The sequence below is a fragment of the Cavia porcellus genome, unplaced genomic scaffold (genome assembly GCF_034190915.1).
Source record: "Cavia porcellus strain 051 isolate PalLab524CR breed Dunkin Hartley unplaced genomic scaffold, mCavPor4.1 scaffold_14, whole genome shotgun sequence".
NCBI classification, from domain to species: Eukaryota; Metazoa; Chordata; class Mammalia; order Rodentia; family Caviidae; genus Cavia; species Cavia porcellus.
Window position 1 is genome coordinate 28410317 of NW_026947497.1, and position 21765 is coordinate 28432081.

Below are 21765 nucleotides of genomic sequence, written 5' to 3' on the forward strand. Positions count from 1 at the left end.
ACCAGTATGATTTAATATTTCTTTTTACAGATTAATAGTCTTCTAAAGCTTTGATTACTTTCAAGGCTTTTTTAAAAGTTTCCTGTATAAACCAAATAAAGTAGCAAAAACCTAAAGGAAGGACTATCATATAAAATGTCTGCCAAAACAGGTATGTATATACTACTAATTACTATCTGGAAGCTAATGGCCACCAATTTGAGCACCTCTTGTAACTGTAAAGGGAAAAGGAAGCTTATATAAGTCTCATGAAGTCTCAATAAATTTAGCATTAAACTATTTGTACAAGTTTTTCTTTTCCTAATGGACACATTTTTTGGTGTACTCTGTGGTACTACTTGAGGATAACACTTTCTTGTCATCAATTGTATTTAAATTGCAGGATATTTAAATGAATCATCTATATATTTGAAAATTCTCTCACTATTACTTCATTAGAAATATAGAACTCATTTGTAAATTTAAGAAATAGTATCATGTAACTTCTAATATGATTTCATTTTAAATTTAAATTTCAAACTTCAAGTCACATGATTTGTTTTTTTAAAAATTCTAACGATTTCTGCCCACCCAAAGCAATCTATTGCTTTATTTTTTTGTGATTCTTCTGCTGTATTATCTATATTTTTGTGATGCTAACATAGCTGTACTCCAGGTAGCATTCCTTCATTTTGTTTGAGAGAGTAGTAATATCAGCAAGAAGACAATGATGTTGAGAAATTAAGAAAATAAAAGACTAATTTATTAGAAATTTTAAAGAGAGTATCAATAGAAGATTTATTCATTATCTGTTCAGGATGGTTAGAAGAGTGAGATGTGGTAATCACAAGGCTGAGGATTTATTGAGCATGGTGGGGAAGACACTAATATTTTATACACAGTCATCAGTGAAATTCAGAAGAGATCAGCTGAACAAAAGTTCAAATTTGGAGGGAAAATAAAATTTACTGAGTGAAGTATTCATTAATTATTTTGTTATATTAGTATATAAACTTTTAATATGCTTTTTGTATCATTATGTGTTTCTGAAACAAACATTCTTATTATGGTGAAAGAGGAAAGAACAGTTCTTAAGCTCTACCTTTTTCATCAAAAATTTAAAATTTCATGTGTAAGTATAAAAAGACAGTTATCAAAAATCAAAGGAGATATTTATACCTTAACCTTTCATGAGAAAACAAAATACTGAAAAGAAATTTCGAGTTAATGAAATTTTCCAGACAGTTCATTGCTACTGATCTGTTCGTTGACACATTTTCCTTAATATGTTTGTCAGATTTCCAAAACAATTCAAATTTAATTAATTTATAAAAATATCTAGAAAATAAAATGTTGTCAAACATAAACATATAATTAGCCTTAGAAGATACATTATCAAATTAGGTAAAATTAATATATATATACACATATACATATAAGATAGTAAAGATAGTTATACTACTAATTTCTCTCAGTTCGTTGAAAAGGAAAGTTTGTGACAATATTGTTTGGACAATTAAATGCTTATATATTGTCCACTGAGTACTAATGTAAAGATAAAAATACACATTGTATTAACTATTGTTATTCTTCTATTATTTTGCTTTGAAATTTTGTTTTATTATATGAACATTTTTTAAAAATAATAAAATGAATCAATTAAATATTTAGCAAACCTCATATTCTATACTATGAAATGATTTTTACCAATCTAACTTATATAATTTTTCCTTGTATTATAGCATGTTACTTCTGAAATGTTCTGTGTTTTTCTCTTAATACATAATCATGGTAAATTTGACCTTGTTTTTGGATTACTTACTGATTTTTTAATAATATCTAGAATAGATAGAGCATAGAAAAAAATATCTTACTACTTAATGAAATATTTTGTTCATTGTTTTAAAGAAACATTCCCTACTGCATTATTAAAAATAAACAAACAAACAAACAAAAAAAAAAAACAAAGCCAGTAACAATATTTTTGACTAAGTCTTATTTCATTACACAGCATGACAGATCTCACTACACAGGACACTGGTGTAGCAGTACTAAACTTTGGTAAAATGAAATGCCCTACACAGGAAATACTTTTGGTCTGTATACATCTGTGTGTTCAGGTTTAGCGTATTACTTTAATATTTTCTTAATGCAAAATCTTTACCACATCAACCTACATTTCACCTACATTTTCATGACTTTCATTATTTAACTGGCAAAAATTTGAGATCATAAAAATGGAAAGCTCAGGAAAGAATATGACTTTCTGTGTATAAACATATAAAGGTTACAGTAATGTATTACTCTATGACCCTATATGTACATTTATCTTAATGCAGTATTTTTAAATGCACACTGCTCTAATAATTTATCAGTATTATGTTTTATAATATAGTTTTCATATTTTGACTTTTTTCTTTCTGTTCTTATGATTAATATCATTCTATATATATATATATATGTATATTCTCTGGATTATTTATAAAAATGATTATAATAAATATTTAATCTTTAAGATTGCTGATATTTTATTTCATCTTCAATTTGAATAAAGATATTTACAAATGTTTCTTCCAAAGACTTAGTAGTAACATTTAATGAAATTTCTAACTAAAATGATTAATTCACAAATGATATTAATTTACTGTCTTGATATGTTTATCACTATGTTATTAAATTTTCAAATTTTTAAAACTTTTAAAAATTTATTTCAATGAATTATGTCCTATTAAGACATAAACAATTAGTATCATTCACAAGGTATTTTACTGTTTATATAATTATCTTCTTTCATTTAAAATATTGCAAATATTTTCAAATTAAGGTGTCCTTTATCTTACCATATGATAATTTAATCACATTAAACATAAACTTAATATACAAAATACAACTATTTATATTTTACAATACTGACTTCTTCATTAGAGAGCTATTTCACACATTCTAATTATAAAATTATTTATACATTTATTTGCTTTCAAATTTTATGCCTTTCTTTTTGATATTTAATTCTTTAATATATTGAAAAACCATCCTATTAAAAAGAATCAATAAACTTGTTTCCAACCAATACAGTAAGCATTTTAAGGCAATAAATGGACTTCCCTTCTTTTTTTCTTCTTCTTCCTTTCATTCATCCTTCCTGTTTTGTTTTTCTTTCTTCTTTCTTCTTTCCTTTCCCTTCTCTGTTCTCTTTAATATATGCAACATGAAATTTAATATACTTGTATGTACTTAAATAATTATCATATCAATGCAATTTAATGTAGTCCGCTTGCTACATTTGCTCACCACTACCTATTTGGTGTTGCAAATAAATGTACTCATCTCATATCATTACTTATTTCTGGTGTGATCAAAGCATGTAAAACCCAGTCTGTTGGAAAGTGTCCAATATAGCAATTGCAGTATTGTGATAGCAACTGCAGTACTGTGATACATTAGATTTCTAGATTTATTCTTACTACAGATAGACAACATTTTATCATTTGATCTGCATGTCCTCAGTCTTAAATCCCTATCTTTTATCTCCAGTCTGGCTAACTCGTTTACTATAATAGAAGTTATATATCTCTTATCCGGAAGTCTTATGTCTTTCAAAATCATCCATGCATACTGCTAAACTAAATTTCTAGAATGCAGAGTAAAGGCCCAGACCCTAAACCGTTCTATGTAGTAATAAGCATTTTTAATTAAAATATTTGAAATTTAACTATTAAATGTAGGTAAATGTTTCTAGTTCATTCGGTTCTGTCAAAGAATATGTTTATTAAAAGTAAAACAATTTTATTAGTTGTATTAGTACAAATTTGAAAAGGGAAAACTTTAACAGGTTATTAAAGGAAATATTTATAATATATTGAAAGCTGTGTGTAATTGTACACAGACTTTAACAGAAGTATCTTAATATGTGTCATCAATTATAAAATATGACCTCAATTTTACTTAATTAGCAAAATGAAAGTCTGAATTCAATTCTTTTAGAGCTGTACATATGGTGAAATTCATGAGTTAAAATTATAACACTTTGTGTGAAAATGGTAATTTTTATTGTTGCAAGCTGTAAAATTATATTTCAACATGATACTGAGTTTTCCAAGATTCATAATTATTCAATTTTTTTCTAGGCAAAATTAATACTAGAATGTTAAGCAAATTAATCTTTCTTATAAATTTCCTATAAATTATATATGGAGAAAAAGGACATCCAAGTTTTCGAACTTCTAGAGGTGAATTAGCTTCCAAATAAGTCTTTTAAATAAAAGTTATAGTATAGATTTTATCTTTTTCAGTATTACAAAAAGCCAGTATCTCCTGAGAAACAACATAAATATACCAATAATCTGTTTATCAATAAATGGATGCTCAATAACAAGATATAAAATTATAAGGGATCTAAGGATGGGAGACATGGAAGAAACAAGTGGGGAAGAAGTATAGGAGATTAAGATGTGATCTGTACATGTACTCATAGTCCATGCAAAATATATATTCAGTATGTGTCACAGACATATATGAATGCAAACTTTTAAAAACATGTCTGCCATGCTGTGTTTTCTGGCAGTGATACAAATTACAATTTCATATACCCTGTATTAGAGGAAATGACTGAAGGACATTTGTTTTTGTTTTTCCTGTTTCTTTTCATAGCTAATGACCTCTTGGCCATGCAAAGCTCTGGAAAACATACATCTGCTACACACTCTTACCATTCTACACAGAAGACACTTACTAAGTATCTTTACATCATCTAGGCTAAGCCTTAGAAACCAAAAGGCAAATGAGGCATGCCTTTACTCTCACCTCTTGACTTGAACTTTGCATTTCACTAAATTTCAGTAGATTAGTGATTATAAGATTGCTCTCATCACGAGAAAGGTCACAAAAATCAACAGAAATGAGAATAAGTAGAATCCTGGGTGGTATGAACATGTATCTATTATAAAAATTAGAGGAATAACATACTCAAATTTAGAGAAAAAATACGACTATAGTACAACTTCTTGACTCTAGGTATAAAAGCTGAATATATAGCATCAAAATAGTGTTCAATTTCAGAAACAAGTTTCTGCAGTGGAAGAAGTGGAAAACGATTGGAAAAAAAAAAAAAACTTTTTAACTGAATACGAGTGGTATTGTTCAAAAAGTTGTGAAATATGAAAATGAAATTTAAATTAATTGTGTTAGTATATTAGAGGAAATAGAAAGGACGTGATTTATATAGTTATCATTAATTTACAGTACCATTCTGGGTCTAGGGTTGAAAAAAAAAAGACTGAAGGGACCACACAACTGTAAAAGGGCGCTCAAGGGAAAATGCAGAAAAGAAATAAAAAAAAAAAATATATATATATATATATATATATATATATATATATATAATGCATATTTTCCCTTTCTAATTTGGAAGCAGGTGTATATAGCAGGCTACGTTTCTCATTGAAGTATGTTTTGCAGTTTGTCATTCCAAATTCTAACTCGATCAAATCTACATTCAGAACTCTAATATCTATGTAGGTAGATCATACAGAAATATCAGTTTTTTGACACTCTCTCTTCTTTAACCTGATTTTAGTGTGGCCCAATCTTCTTACTCCATGATACATGCTAAACTTTTTCTAGAACAAATTCTAGAACTTTTTTCAGAACACATTCCTGGAATACAGATTCCACATATTCTTTTTGTTTTCATTTTACCTTGCTGAATTTTTTTTTAAATAAAGGGCACTTGAACAACTATAACTCTTCTATGTTAATTTTTCCAACACATTCTGAGATTTTGATGTTTAAGATGGTGACTGTTAACCCTGGCTGCCCCATTACAGCAGGTACAGATCAAGTGTTGTAACTGACATTTCTGACCCAGAAACCCACTGTGGGTGTTTGCGCACCTGCATTTCTTTTTAAATCTTGGTTTTAATTTGACTAAGCAGGTGGGCTGGAGAATCACAGTTTGGTATTAGTGTTTTACAAGAAGCAACTTAGCTAAACTTAGCCATGTTTATTTGGGAATCACTAGAATATAAAAGGGTTCATTAATTTGTTCCTTTTGCCAGACAATGTTATACTGAGACTGCATTCATTAACTCTTTCAATTTTTTGAAATATTCTATTGGGTTCAGTTAATATCACCCTAGTCCAGGCATCTTATAGTGATACAGGCAATATCAATTATCACATGTATTTTTCCCTTAACTTGAAGCAGAGCTTTATTTCTTGTTTTTTATTTTGAGGCAGGGTCTCATCACCTACTTTTGTTGCCCAAGTAGAGCTCAAACTCATGAGTCTCCTGATTGAGCGTGTGAAACACTGAGATTACAGGCATCCACCACTGTGCTTGGTAAATTCAGTTTCATTAATAAAACAACTCATACTGTGACCTTCTCAGTTTCCTGTATCACTTTTTTAGGAGCACTGCGCATTATGACAGTGAGCCATGGAATCCACTGTGTCGATTCAAACCTCTACTTTTGCACTTAGTAACTATATCAGTCTCCTGAGTCACAATACTTATTTAGTTCTTTCAAATGTCTGAGGTGATGATTTAGCCCTGAGTTATATGAGGATTACATAATTTAAACAATTTGAAGGAATCAAACTCTTTCTATGCATATATGTCACTCAGTATAATTTTACTGTTACTACTGTTATTGTTACTAAAAGATAGGGATGTGTCAATGAAATAAAGGCACATTGGTAAACATAAATGGCAAAACTATTGAACAGAATAAAATGTTCATTAATTTATTAATGCACTCTTTCTTTTCTAAGTAGACAAACCGACTGGGAGACTGCAAATATCTAATAGTCTTAAAAAAATTTATACTGAGTTAGCTATATGGTTAAAATAACTATATAGTTAAAAATGTGAATAAATCTGCCTTAAAAATAAGAGCTCATATTCCATTAATTAAAATATATTCCCCAGAGTGAATATTTATTCAACAAACATTTAGAATCTATTATAATATTAAGCAGTGGTAATTAAATGGTAAATACAATAGGCATGGTCTAGACTTTAAGAATCTATATGGGAAAATAGAAAATTAGAATTTAGAAAACCTCATTTAGTTTTCTAGTGCAGAGCAATTTAAATTCCAGTGAGATTTCAGTGCGTAGCCACTCAACTGAAAGGTAGCAGAGGCATTATTACAGGGTCTAGGATTATTTTCACGAAGACTAATAAAACTGAAGAGGTGGATTACAATTTATTTGTGTGGCATTTATCAAGCATACGCCTAACGCGTATAGCACTTTGACGAGTTGAAAGAAATCCAATTTGAGGTGCAGAGAATAGGGGAAAAGCAGGTTTGAAAGAGACAGCAATGGAACATTTAGGCAGAAGATAGCCAATAAGAGCCCTGCTAAACATTAAGATTTTGAATATATTCTTTTAAAAATGTCTTGAAGACTTCTAAATTCAATTACATTCATTGTCTCTAATTCATGCCACATCAGACCTCAAAAACACACAGAGAAATTTGTACAAACACACAAGCACAAGAGACAACCAGATAACATGAGCTCATAAATTGGAAGATCACAGAACTTGGAATCTTGGATGTGAAAATCCAGGAATAGGTACTTAGAAGTTACATTGAAAAGAGAAGCAAAATTGAAAAAATGAAAAGTTCTGTGAATCGTTTTCATCGTCTCTTTTAGCAGCTTATTTGTTGAGTTCAATATCATCATTGGTTTCTTATAACAAAAACTGTACTTAATTACAACAAAGAATCCTGATTGCAAATATTATTGCACAAAAAACACATTAGGTGAGGAAAAAATAGCTCCAAAGAGATCCCTGAAGAAAAAAATGTCAATATGATGGTAAAACAGGAAATGTCAGCAGAAACTAATACTGAGCAGAACAGAAAGTGGACGAAAATCCTGGAGGGATATTAAACTCGAAGAAAGGGAAGGCTCTTAGAAGAACAGTGTGTCTAGCTGTGGAAATGCAGCCTGCTAGTTTATGCTAGAAGATGATATTGATCTTTAAACATAGAAACAAGAAGAATACTTGTGATCTAAAAGGGATAGAAGGAAAATAAGCAAAGAATAGTGAAGAAGAGCTTGAGAAGAACGTGGGAGCAAGAGTACAAATCACGCGTCATCTCACCTAGATGTAAAGTAGAATCCATACGGCACATTCCCATTTCCTAGTATCATCTAATATCATTCTAGAACTTTGCACATGTAATTTCAACTTCTAATTTTGTAACTTTACATTTCAAAGTAAAATATTCAATGGTGAACTTAGCACATCTCCTCCTGAGTATGCTATCAATGTTTTCTCCCTTTTGTTTGCTTAAAACCTTAACCTGCTTGCTTCTCAGAAAAATCTTGATTTTTATTTTCTTCCATATATAAAACCAAATCAAAATAATCTTGCTTATGCTATTATCAAAATAATCCAAGGATATGACCACCTTTCAAAACTTGATTGTGATCTCGTAAGCGGTGAACATATTAAAACATGTAATTGCCCAAAGCTATCTTACTCTGCTCTCTTATTCTATCATTGTACCAACATAAAACCTAGAATAATCATTTTAACTTAAAAGCAGGATTCTATAACTTTTCTGCTCAAAATATTTCAGAAATAAAATAACATTAAAATTAAATAACATTAAAATATTTTTTTTGAAAACTTATGTAACAGCTCACTAGGTTTTGTACATTCTCATGCTGGAATTCCTCTACTCATTTTTCACAATGTGGTAATTTCCTTTAATCTAAAATATCTGGATTTGATATGCCCCAAGCTTCTACCATATCCTTGCTTTCAGCCTTTGCTCAGATAACTTTCCCCTCTGCAATATTCATCCCAAATTAACACCTTGCTGAAATATTTACTCAAAAATCACATCTTCGTAAATCGATTGGGAGTGCTTACTTTAGACTGTATCCTATTTTTGAGCAGGGCGTGGTGGCTCATGCTTGTAATCTCAGTACTCGGGAGGCTGACGCAGGAGGATTCTTGCAAGTTCAAGACCAGCCTGTGCTACAAAATGAGTCAAGGCCAGCCTGAACTGCATAGCGAGACCCTGTCTCAAAAAGACCAAAAAAAAAAAAAAAAAAAAAAAAAAAAAAAAAAAAAAAAGATTGTAACCTATTTTTACAAACAGCAAATTCTCTATCTTGTGCTGCACTTACCAGTGAGTAATCCATGTCATGACTCTTTCTTACTCTTGTATTAATTTTTAGGATAATTTTAGCTTGTAGGCTGTATGCTGCCTATATTGTTAAATGGCAAATGGTAAAGAAATAGAACAGTTATTGAAACAATGTAAGTGCTTGGCATTCATTTACTTCAACATATCTTTTTGTTTTATTTTTTAGAAAAGGGGACCATAAATATAAAAAATGTTAAACATAAAATCAAATGCAAAGGATGTAAGTTTAGAAGTTTGAAAATTATATTTCTGTTATTTATGTTTGATTGGAGAATAACAAACATGAAAAATGCCTTGAAAGAATAAGATATTGATACATTAAAGCAATAGAAGAGATCAAAGCTTAAGATAATCAAGGTATTTTTTCAAGTTTTGTTTCTTTACCTATACTCTATATTGTTGTATTTATATTATATAGAATCAAGCTCAAATACAATAAAAATAACCATAGAATTTTTGTTCACTATGTAATGGCTTCTTGAGAGGAAAGATAGTTTACCTAAAAGTTCAGATGCTTTTAAAAATTTCAATCATGCATTTAGAATATATAATTTTATTCATATAAAAATAATAAATCTGTCTAGATTTCAGTACATATCCTTTAGGAAGCACTGACATTTATTTTACCTTCCAATTCTTAACAGGATCTAGTCAGTCATATATCAAACTATTCAAATAAGGCAATTACATTTCTATATGCTGCATGGATTTTGAAAAACAAAGTCTAGTTGATTAAAGACATGTCAAAATTGGTAGCAACTATTTTGATTGAACTTGCACCAAAACTTAAGTTTTGCTGTGTATCAGGTAAGATGAAGAAAGAGCTAACACTAATAATTGGAATAAAATATTAATATATAGTTCATTTAAAGAATGGATAGAGTTGTTTCACAATAGGTACTTCTAAAGTTTTGTGAGCATAGATTATTACTTTGTAAGCACGTTATACTGTTGGCCGAAAGTATATCTTCCATGAAAAAGGAAATATAAACACATTAAAATATATTAAAAAACAATTTCAAGGTTTTGTCACAAAGAATTCAGAATTACTACAAATGAATGTTCGTATGTGTGGATGTGAACCTTTTAAAATGAACTTCAGACTGTCTAACGAGTATCTAAATATGGGCTGCAAGTTTGCTATTTAATTTTTATTTTAAGTATAGTTAAAACTATTCTACCATACAAGAAAAATGTTAAATATAACTTTTATATAAGGAATTAATGTGATTTATAAAATCACACCCTTTTTTTCTGGGTTTGATATGTTCCATTATAAAGACAGTTTTACTTGCTCCCATTCTAACTATTCTATAGATCCCTCATCATGTCTAAGTGCTCTTGTTCTGAATAATAAAACTTTTTGCTTATTCTTTTAAGATTCATTTTTCCCTTTATCTTTCTGTAACCAAAATCTAAGCCAAATGGCTATTCATCTTGAGTGCTAAGACTTTCTGCACCCTCAGGAGATATAAAGTTTGCATGTGACGCGAGCTCTGTAGAAAGCAACACACTGGCGAACACAGGTTAACTTCTTACTGCTATTTTCAGTAAGGGAAATTCCCAGCTGTGGGGCCATGCAGGGGAATTTATGCAAGCTTGACCAAACTTATTGAAAGTTATGTCTCATATTTTTGTTTCTTTTTTTATACTTACTTTTAGAAAAAATACTTGCAAAAATAATAAATCAGTATTTAATAATAATAAAATAATAATATAACTATGGCAACGAGCCCCAAATTTCTGTCAACTGACCTGAAAGGTCTTTTTGAGCATATATTTTTACCATGATCAAATATGTAATTTTGAAAGTTTTAATGGTTTATTTAGACTGACCTGCTTGATATTATATTGAAAACTCCCATAATAATTTTTATAATTTTTGTAAACAGCAAACTAAGAAAAAATTGTGTTACTACAGCATTTTTTGTAACTTTTAATGATTGCAGCTTGAGTTAAGTACTTAACACAATTAGATTTTTTTATATTCTATATTGTTCTTTGTTGCAATGATCTTCTCAATATGGATGGAGAAACCATATTCTCCATCTCTTTAGTTTATTCTTGAAGGCCAAATGTAATTCACACATTCATCCAGTTGAACAATGGATACTTTCTGAATTCATACTGTAATTTCCATCCACTTTCACTTTCTGGGGATTCACTTGAGATGTCTCCGCCCTGAGATCCTGCACGCCAGCGCAGTCATATAAACAGGCCATTGTCCTGAAGACTGTCAGTGTTCATAGAAGGACACTGCTGAGACGGGTGCCTTTGGGTCAGCCTAATAAGAACCTCCAGGAAAGGAGAGTCCACATAAGCATAGGAAGGTACAAGTCTGGACAAACCACAGCAAAGGAAACCTGGTATAGTTATGAGCAACCAGAGATACAGCGTACGTGCAGGGATGTTTCTCCTTTCTGCCTCCGTTTCTTGCTTGCTTAACCCAGTCTGACTTCAAAGTATCCAGTGTCCCTCAAAGAGGATTCAACCAGCAAGACGAAAAGAGGCACATACTACAGTTTCAGCTCTCAGGAGAGTGCTGATATTTATTAAAGGAGCTGCATAATGCCTTACTCTTTTCATTCATCTAAAATCTTCCATGAACTCCCCGGTCCTTCATCGTTAAGCACGGCCACACACAGATGGAGGGGAGACACGAGCATGTGTTGTATGCAAGAAAGGACCATTTAGGAGTCACGCGTGCTTTCCTCACGCTGCACTGCCTGCGTCTGGAACAACTTCTCAGGGGCTGAGACAGAAAGGAAGTTTCATCACTATTCACTCCCGTTATTATTATTGTCTAATGCACCGTCTTTACATAACGGAAATGAACAGCAGTAAAGAACAAAAAATACATGATTTATAGTTGATATAGAATATTTTAATTCTCAGTTTAATTCTTTCTATTCTGAAATGCTCATGAGCAGTAATATTTTAATATTTATTTTCCTCAAATTAATCTGTAACTGTAATATTGCTAAATTATAAAAATAAGTGATTAGATCTCATGAAAACAAATTTAAAGTTGCAAATAATACTGTAGTCACTATAAAACTGCAGTGATTACCATATACGTATATTTGTCAATATTGATTTTTACAAAATAAAAAATGCCGTTTCTCATTCATAAAAAATCATTTAATTAATTAAGAATTCATTCTCCTCTCCTTCTTTGTGAATCATTTGATAAAATTATTATTGATTTTGCAAAAACTTATTTTCAATAGGCTATTATTCTATTTTTCTTAAAATATTACTTCCCTAGAATATATTGAGTGGAATACTATAGAGCACATACAGAAGTTCAAGTTTAAGTTGTTCAAATGTTAGGGTTAACTATTCCCTAGTCTAAAGATAATATTAAAAAATGGGTTTGGAGGTATTTTTAAATAAATATATGTAATATACTTAAAATATCTGAGTATGGTAGCACACTGCTATAATTCCAGCACTCGGGAGGCAGAGGCAGAAAAATCACTTTGAGTCCCAAGTGAGCCCGGACTCTCTGGGGTTGACTAGCCCCCACTGGTACACAGTGTGACTCTATCTCATTCTCAAAGGAAAAAATGTCAACCACAACAATGAAAAAAGCAAAATTTAATGTAGAAGTATGAGCTACAGTTTAAATACCTCTCATTTTTCCATTAATTACATATATATATATATATATATATATATATATATATATATAATCACAGATATTAGTGCATTTTTGTCTTTTTGAATTCAAAATGTGTTCATTGTTTATTCAGTAAACATGAATTAAAAGACCACTGTGAACAAGATAAAATGATCCTCCCATTGATAGAATTAACAATGAACAATGGTCCTCTTCTTGCCTGTTATTAATTCTCTCCAACAGACTAAGTACGATTTTGACATAAAACTATCATAAGAAAGTTTTACATTTCCATCACACTCAAAAAAAAAAAAAAAAAAAACAAGACTGCTTTGTGGTGGACTCAATTTTAATATTTAAAAGCAACATGACAGTACTTATATTAAATATTCAGCTACCTAAACATAAGTGGTACATAATTATGATCTACAAGTCTAATTTTATTAAGTTATTAATGCTGGTAAAATTATATTTTATTCATTTAATATTTATAAGTCAACATATTTAGTGACATATACATTTATGCTACTGTATTTCTTGCAATATTAAACTGATCAGACATTACATAATATCCAAATGCATTAGTTACTAATCTATGATAATCTTTATCAATATTAACTATACCCTTGAAATGACTGTTTAAATTTCTTAATACATGAAATTTTAAAATGCACATGGATCATATATAATATATAATTTATATCAAATAATATTTAAATATTGAAAATAGAATGCAAATGAGATTTTTAAACTTTTGAAGTTGAACTTTAATAAAATAATTAGCTCTAAAATTAAATATTCAGAAATGAGATTAAGTTATATTTTAATATGAATTCAGACAAGCATAAATTCAATGGGAAGCTGTTTTTAAATCTTTTTTAATGCAATTATATAGAATTACTCTTGAATATTTTAAAAATTAATTTAATTCCATACATGAAACCTACTCTGCCTTGAGCATATTGCTATTATTTTCTAAAATAAACATTATTTTTGGTAATATGGATTGAACCCAGGGCTTTCTTACTGAATTACATCCCAGCCCTTTTTATTTTGCTGAGACTGGCCTCAAACTTGCAATCCACCTGCCTCAGCCTCACAGAGTACTGAAATGACAGGCATGCAACACCATGCTTGGCTATTATCATTTTAACAGTATGTAATTTGTACGTACACTTTGATATAAATGACTTAATAGTTGTTAAGCGAATGTTGTGTAACGTACACTTAAAAGCTCAAGCTTTTACTGTGCCCATTTTGATTTTCACACCACATTTATTTCACAGTACGTTAATTTCTATTATGCACTTTTGACTTTGTCATTAGCATTCTTTCATTCTTTCAATAAACAAAGCTAAACATGGTATTATCGGTTTGGCTCTATACTTCAGTAATTTCACCAAACTGCTTGGATGCTGTAGCTGATTTTTGTTTTAATTATATTTATTGATTGTAGTGTATTTCAATTTTTATTATTTTTGAACCACAATGTACTTATGTCTAAAACTGATTAATGGATTGTAATCTTAATCATGAAACAGCAGAATCTACAACTGCCTAAGTAATGCGTTTCCTTACAAATTACTTAAATTACAGATGTCAAGAACATTGCATTCTCCATTTAACAGAAGTAGCCTGCCAAGAAGCCCTTGTATCATTAGCTTTTCTCAACACTGGTGCAGTTGTTGAAAATGTAGCGCTGGCTTCTATAGATCACAAAAGAAGCAAGTTTTGGTCCTTAGGGATTAGATCAGAAATAGAAACAGTATATGCCATTCAAAATATTTAAAATTGATATACAAAGGGTGTTGAAGCAACTCTAAGTACTAACTGACAGTCAAAAAGATAAAATTTGTTCATTTCAAGGAAAATATGGTTTTGATATTGTTACAAATACAGGTTGCAGTGTGGACTTCATTTAGTAGAATGCAATTTGTAAGCAATATGGCATCAACAATGTTAGATTACTTCAATGTGTGAGTTTGAGGATGCACAAAACATAATTCCAGACCTACAAATAAACTCACATCATGTCATTTTTCTCATACATTGTTATGTATTTCATATCAATATTACAGCACACACTAAACCACAACTCGATTTTTGTTTTAATTGTTATTTACAAGGCTAATTGCCAGTGAGATAATATACTGAATAATGCTTTTCCAAAGGGCTTATATATTAGATAGCCTTACTGATCCAGCTATCTATATATCTTTCTTTCTTTCTTTTTATTTTTTTTCCATTCTTAGAAGTATTATTTCCTCTCAAATCACAAGGTGCATCATATATGCTTTCTTGTTATTGTTGTAACCTCTGCACTGTTACTGTTCTCAAAGCAGCTTACTTTTTTTTTTCTTTGAAAGTACTATTTAACGACTTTGTTCAGTGTTTTTAATGTCCACCTACAGTCTGCAGAAGAACAATAAATTCACAATGGTAATTGAATACGCACCAAGAAGACACTGGATCATAACAGAAAAAAGATTTAATTTAGATTTTAATTTAGATAAGATATTGATAATTTTCTCAGGCTCTGAGTCTCACAACCAACATTTTTTGTAGAAAGAAATCCTTCATTAATATCCAAGGAAATAAAAAACAACACAGATATTCAGAATGCTTTCTAAAAACATTACATGTTCTTGTTTTTTTTATCACCAAGACTAAATCTTTTATTTTATGAACACAGGTATGCAAGGTGATCAGAAAACTTGAAAATTCGTTTCAAAATTTGAATGGAAAATTTAAATATACTAGACTAAGAAGTGGAGAACACAGTAAAGTAGCATGTCAGATAACTGAATCGTAGAAAGAGGTAGTTTTAAACAGGGAAAGTTACTGAAAAAAATCTTCTTTACAATTACATAAAGTGTCAAGCAAAGCAATCAGAAGTAGTAGGATGGCGTTTTCCTGTTTTTATTCTTTCCTTGTTTTCCTTTCTTCCTTGTTTCCTTTTCTCTCACCCTTTCTCATCCTTTCTTCTCCTCCTCTTCCTCCCCAAAGCTTCTCTCTCTTTCTCCTTTCCTCTTTCACACTTGCTCTCTCTTTTATAACATTTCTTTCTTCTTACACTAAAATTTGAGCAAAGAATGCAAGGTAATTTAGAGAAATTTTATAGATCAAGTGTAGGATTACTTGAAATTCAAAATTTCTCTGACTCTTCGCTTTGTAATTCTTTTGAAAGAAATCTATGTACTTTGTACATTGTGATTTTCTTTCTCTACAGTACTTCCTAAATTTACATTCACTATAATATAATTTTGGAATTAATTTTCCAGAATATAAATGTATAAAATAGCCTTCAAAAGCAATTTGAGTTCATCAAGAAACGCCTTCAAAATAATTGTATTACAGAAAAAATGATGTCAATCTGAGCATTTTAGATAACTTTATTATCATTACATTTTATTACTGTTAGATATGCTTACTAGATTAAAGGACATGTGAATTTTCAGGAATTACCAGTGCATGTTATAATTCATGTGAATTTACAAATTGTTATAGACTGATTAATATATCTGAAGCACAAGACAAATGCAACATAAAAAGGATATAAAGATATATCTGAATTTTAGCACATATTTAAGTGCTAAACTGTTGTATAATGAGTTTAAGATAATTTAGACAAACTATGCGAAGTGTTAAAATATTTATAGTTACTAAAATTTCCACATTAGTAACATTCAAAATACATTGCAGTGTGAAAAACAGCAAAAGACATTTTGTTATTTTTTCACAGATTTTGGAAATTATAAATATTTGAACCGTACTGTGGGTCGGGTATATATGGAAAATATACCTGACACCCATAAGAACAGACGTAATTATTTAGCATCTTTGCATTCACTAAAAGGTAGTACTTTGAGAAGAATATGTCTAAATAAAAGTGCATGTATTCATGGCAGGCAACGTTATGAATAATTAATCATTATCATTTTAATGCATTTCCCAAAGGACAAGTGAAATCTCTGGTGTGAACATTATTTAATTTTCCTACTAATATTCCTTTTTCCGAATTATTAGAGTTGGTAAACAAAATACTTAATTTCAGAATTGCAAGAATGATTCAATATACATAATTGAATACATATTAACATACCATATAAGCAGAAGCAAGGACAAAAGACATAAGATCACTTCAATAGATGTAGAAAAGAATCTTTGACAAATCAAACATCCATTTATAATAAAAACTCTGAAAAAATATTTATAGGAGGATTTTATCTCAATCTGACAAAAACCATTCATGACAGACCTACTGCCAGCACTATAGTAAGTGGGAAAAAGCTGAAAGCTTTCCAGATAAAATCAGGAACAAGAAAAGTATGTCCATTCTCATGATTGTCATTCAACATAGTACTTGAAACATTAGCCAGAACCGTTAGGAATGCGACAGAAAAAAAAAAAAAAAAAAAAAAAAAAAAGGATGTATATCTAGAAAGAAAGAAGCCAAATGTTTATTAGTTGCAAAAGATGCAGTATTTTACACAAAGGATCCAAAACTTTCCACCTGATGACTGCTAGAATCAAATAACAAATTCAGCAATGTATCAGAATACAAAATCAGTTCACAAAAGTCATTTGTGTTTCTACATAGCAATAATGAAGCCAATGAAAACAAAAGTGAAATAAAAATACCACTTATAACAATGTAAAACACACACACACACACACACACACACACACACACACACACTCTCTGGACTTCGTCTAACCAAGGAAGTAAAAGACTTCTGAAACAAAAAGATAAAGTACTCACAAAACAAACAAACAAATGAAAAAATGGAACATGACATCAGAAGAGGGAAAGTGTTAAAACAGTCACACACCCAAAACTAAAAGATATAGTCAATACAATGTCAATCAAAATACCAACAGGTTTCCTCACAGAACTTGAGAGAACAATGTTAACATTCATGTTCAACCAGAAGCCATTCAAAACGCCGAAAGTAACCCCAAATAACAAAGCAGGAAGCATCACAAATTCAGATGTTAAAAAAAATTCAGATGTTATATTATAAAGGCATATTAGAAAGCTAAGGATAGATAACAGTGTGCTGATGGAAGAACAAAAAGATGTGTGGACAAGTGAAACATGATACAAGATGAGAAAATGACCCCAGACACGTTCAGCTATATTATATTTACCAACGGGGACAAAGTTACACACAGGGGTGCGAGGAAACCATCTCTTTAACAAATGGTGTTGGGAAAACTGCCTGGAAAGTGGCTACACATAGACAGAAGACTGACTACAAAGATAACTCTCATCATGCACTAAACCAAAGTTTAAATGGATTAAAATCTGTATATTAAAACAATCTTCTGGAAGACGAAATAGGTAAAAAGTGTTGAAGACATAGGCAAGGACTTTCTGAATGACACCCAACAAAATATTAAATAACATTAATCCATATACATACCCATATTCATAGCAGGACAAGTCATAATAACTAAATGTTGGAAGTGACCTATTTGTCTATCAACAGATAAATGAATAAAAATGTTTTTATACACAGTGGAATACTAATATCCATAAAGAATCATAAAATTGAGCCATTTATAGAAAAATGGATGCATTTTGAAAATTATTGTTAAGAGAAGTAAACAGATACACAAGTTTGAATACTACATGGTTTCTCTTATATGAGAAGTTCAAAATATAAAAAAGCAAAACAAAAGATAAACAACAGAAAGTAGGGAGATACCTTATTTTAATGGGAAGAGGATGAAGATATGGAGTGAGAAGGAAGGGAAAGAATTAGATGTAACTCCCCAATTACCTCCACAATGTATGTAATCGTAATGTAATACAAACATTTGCTAATGAAAAACAAAAAGAAAGAATAAACCTATGGGATTACGTAAAACAGAATATCTTCTGTACAGAAAAAAAAAAGAAGAAGAAGAAAATAAACAGAGTAAAGACATGGGAAAACATCAAATGAGAAAAAAAAAATGTTTGGATTATTCCCCAGACAGAGGACTGATACCTACAAATATATAATAAACTCAAAAATTTGTACCTCTCAAAATAAAGATCCAATAAAAAACAGGCCACTAAAATGAATAGACATCTTTCTCAGAAGTATAAATGGCTCACCAGTCCATGAAAAAGTTTCAGTGTAACTGACCTTTACAGAAATGCAAAACAAAACAAAATAAATGAATGAACAAACAAAAACAAAGCAAAATCCATAGTCTCTGTGTTAATCTAAAAATTTATGTCATCAAAAATATTAAACAACAACAATTGCTGATGAGGCATGTGTGAAAAAGGAATCCACAGTTTTTGTTGGGAATGTAAACTAGTTCAACTGTTATAGAAATAAGAATGGAGATTCCTCAAAAAAGCTAAACCTATAAATTCTTTTTGATCCTGCTCTACCTTGCTAGTTACATTCCCCAAACTGTTAAAGACACAATACTACACTGACACATCTATCCTTATGTTCATAGCAGTACGACTTATGAAAGCTAAAGCTTGGGAGTGACCAATTTGTAGTGACATAATGTATTGACCTACATTAATGGATAAAAGAAATATGGGTTGAATTGTGGAACGTACAAGGAATTGAATGTCAACACTATGTGATGCAAACATGTACTAAAAAATGTAAACCTCAAAATGACTTATAAAACAGTTATCAAATCACATAAGAAAAAATCAAAACTATAGGAAGCATGAAAATGGAGCCAGAGATTTAGCTCAGTGACACAGCCACTGCATGGAAAGCATGAGGTCCTGAGTTCAATCCACAGTACCAAAAAAAAAATAAATAAATAAAAAAAGAACATACTGTTCTAGCAGCTCGTATGCCTTCGAGTATCCATATCACCTTCACCCCGCAAGTGTCATCTGTAGTATCAATGTATTAAAATAATAATTTTCATCTTGCTCATCAAATTGCTGATAATAGAAATGAAAATTGTATGCTGTCCTTTCCACCTGTCATATAAAAATGTCCCTAAAGATCAAGAAGTTTGTCCTTAGAAGATAATTCATACTTTTTGCAAATTCTCTAGAAGTTATTGGCTTTGCTCAGTATATATCTATATCTATATCTATATCTATCTATCTATCTATCTATCTATCTATCTATCTATCTATATATAACCTATGAGAAGGGCCAGAAGTTTAGCTCAGTGGTTCAAGTGTCTACCTGGTCAATGCCAGGTCGTGAGTTTAATTTCTGGCACCAAAAATAAATAAACAACCTGTAAGAGGAGTTAATCAGGCCATGCAATTACTCCAGTGATTCTCATTTGGAGATTTACAGGCTGTAAAGGGAAAATACTACATAAATCAATTTAGATTTATTTAAGAAGGCAAATGGTGGATTATGTATATGTGAGAGCTATAAAAATATCTCACATTTCCTAAAATGTTTGATTTTATTGGTTTAGTATTTCAATATTTTGAGGTCTCTTTGTTTATCTATCTTAATATGTAAGTCTGCGCTATTAACACAATATACTAGCTTTCGATGACTGCTGTGATAAATTGCCACCTATTTTGTACCTTAAAACTATTTTAACCTATTATGTTTAGTTTTATATATCAGTATTCTGGTATGAATCACAGTGCACTAAAGTCAAACTACCTGCAGAGATATATTCCTTCTTGGTGACTTGGTGTATAAGCCGGCTCCTTTGATATTCAAAATAAGTGCAGCCTTCTATTCTGTGATGTTGTAGATCCAAGGATCCCATTCTGTAGCAAACTATCAGCTTCTGGAAGTCACCCGCATGCTTAAGACCTGGTCCTCGCCCTCCGTCTTTAAAGCCTGCTTTCAGCGATGTGAGACCCTCCAGTCAGGCCTCACATCTTGCCTACTTATTCAGGAGTCAACTTTCTTGCACCATAACCAAAGGAGGTTCTTTAGTTGGAAAAAATTTACACTGCAATCAAACTGTTCTTGGCCAGCTAATGTAAGCTTATGTCCTTTTGCAATATCTGAAGCCATATTTATATTGTTAATTCCCTTTTGTCATACAAAATATATTCACATGGTCCAGAGATTAAGACTTGGGCATACATGTGGACATCATTCTGCCTGTTACACGTGCCATTAAGACTATGACCCAGTAATTTGTCTTTCATCAAAATTTTCTCCTGTGTGATTTCTTAGCAGTTTTAAAAGGTTTTTTTTTCACAAGTTTTAGTTTCCTTAGTTATCAGAAAGTATAAATAAAAAATTTTAAGTATCCAAGTCCCTTTAAATCAATATTCTCCACACACATATATGATCTAAAATGTTACATTGTATTACCTGTGCACAATTATTTAATGAGTGGACTTTATTCTTATCAAATGTGGAATGTACAATTCAGGATAAAAACAATAATTATGCCAATTGTTATGCAAATTAGTCTGAATGTGATCAGAACTCTGATAAAATTTGTTTACTATTTATTGCTCTATTACAGATTATTCTGAAAAAGATGACAAAATTTACACTATTAAATTGTCTTTTTCTGTCAAAATGCTTAGTATTATATAAACATACATTACTCAAAATATACCAGAAAAACTGCCAACATTTAGATATGTAAAAGTTTCATAATTGAAAATCAAACTAAAAAATATTGTTTCAATTTTCTTCAGTTTGCACAATAAAATAACAATGAATTGATGATAAAGTGAAAAAGAACAAAATTGAATAAAAATAGTAGCAGAAAATTGCTTTTATTTTTACAATTCTTGGTTTCTGCCCAAGTCACTCTGCTTGTTTGTTCAGAAATGATAATCTCTTACAAAATATTTTCAAAAGGGCTTATTCTTATTTGTGTTAGAACAAAGGGAAGTGAATCAGTTGCTCTTGTTTATAGGTTAATATCTATTGTAAGAACATTATTTATTTAACTATCTTTAAGGCTTTATTACTTCTCAATTGTGAAAATTATACTATTTTTATTTTTGTTTCATATGATAAGTCTTGCTATATGCTTTGCAAGTGTATATGGCTTAGATTTTTGAGATATGTT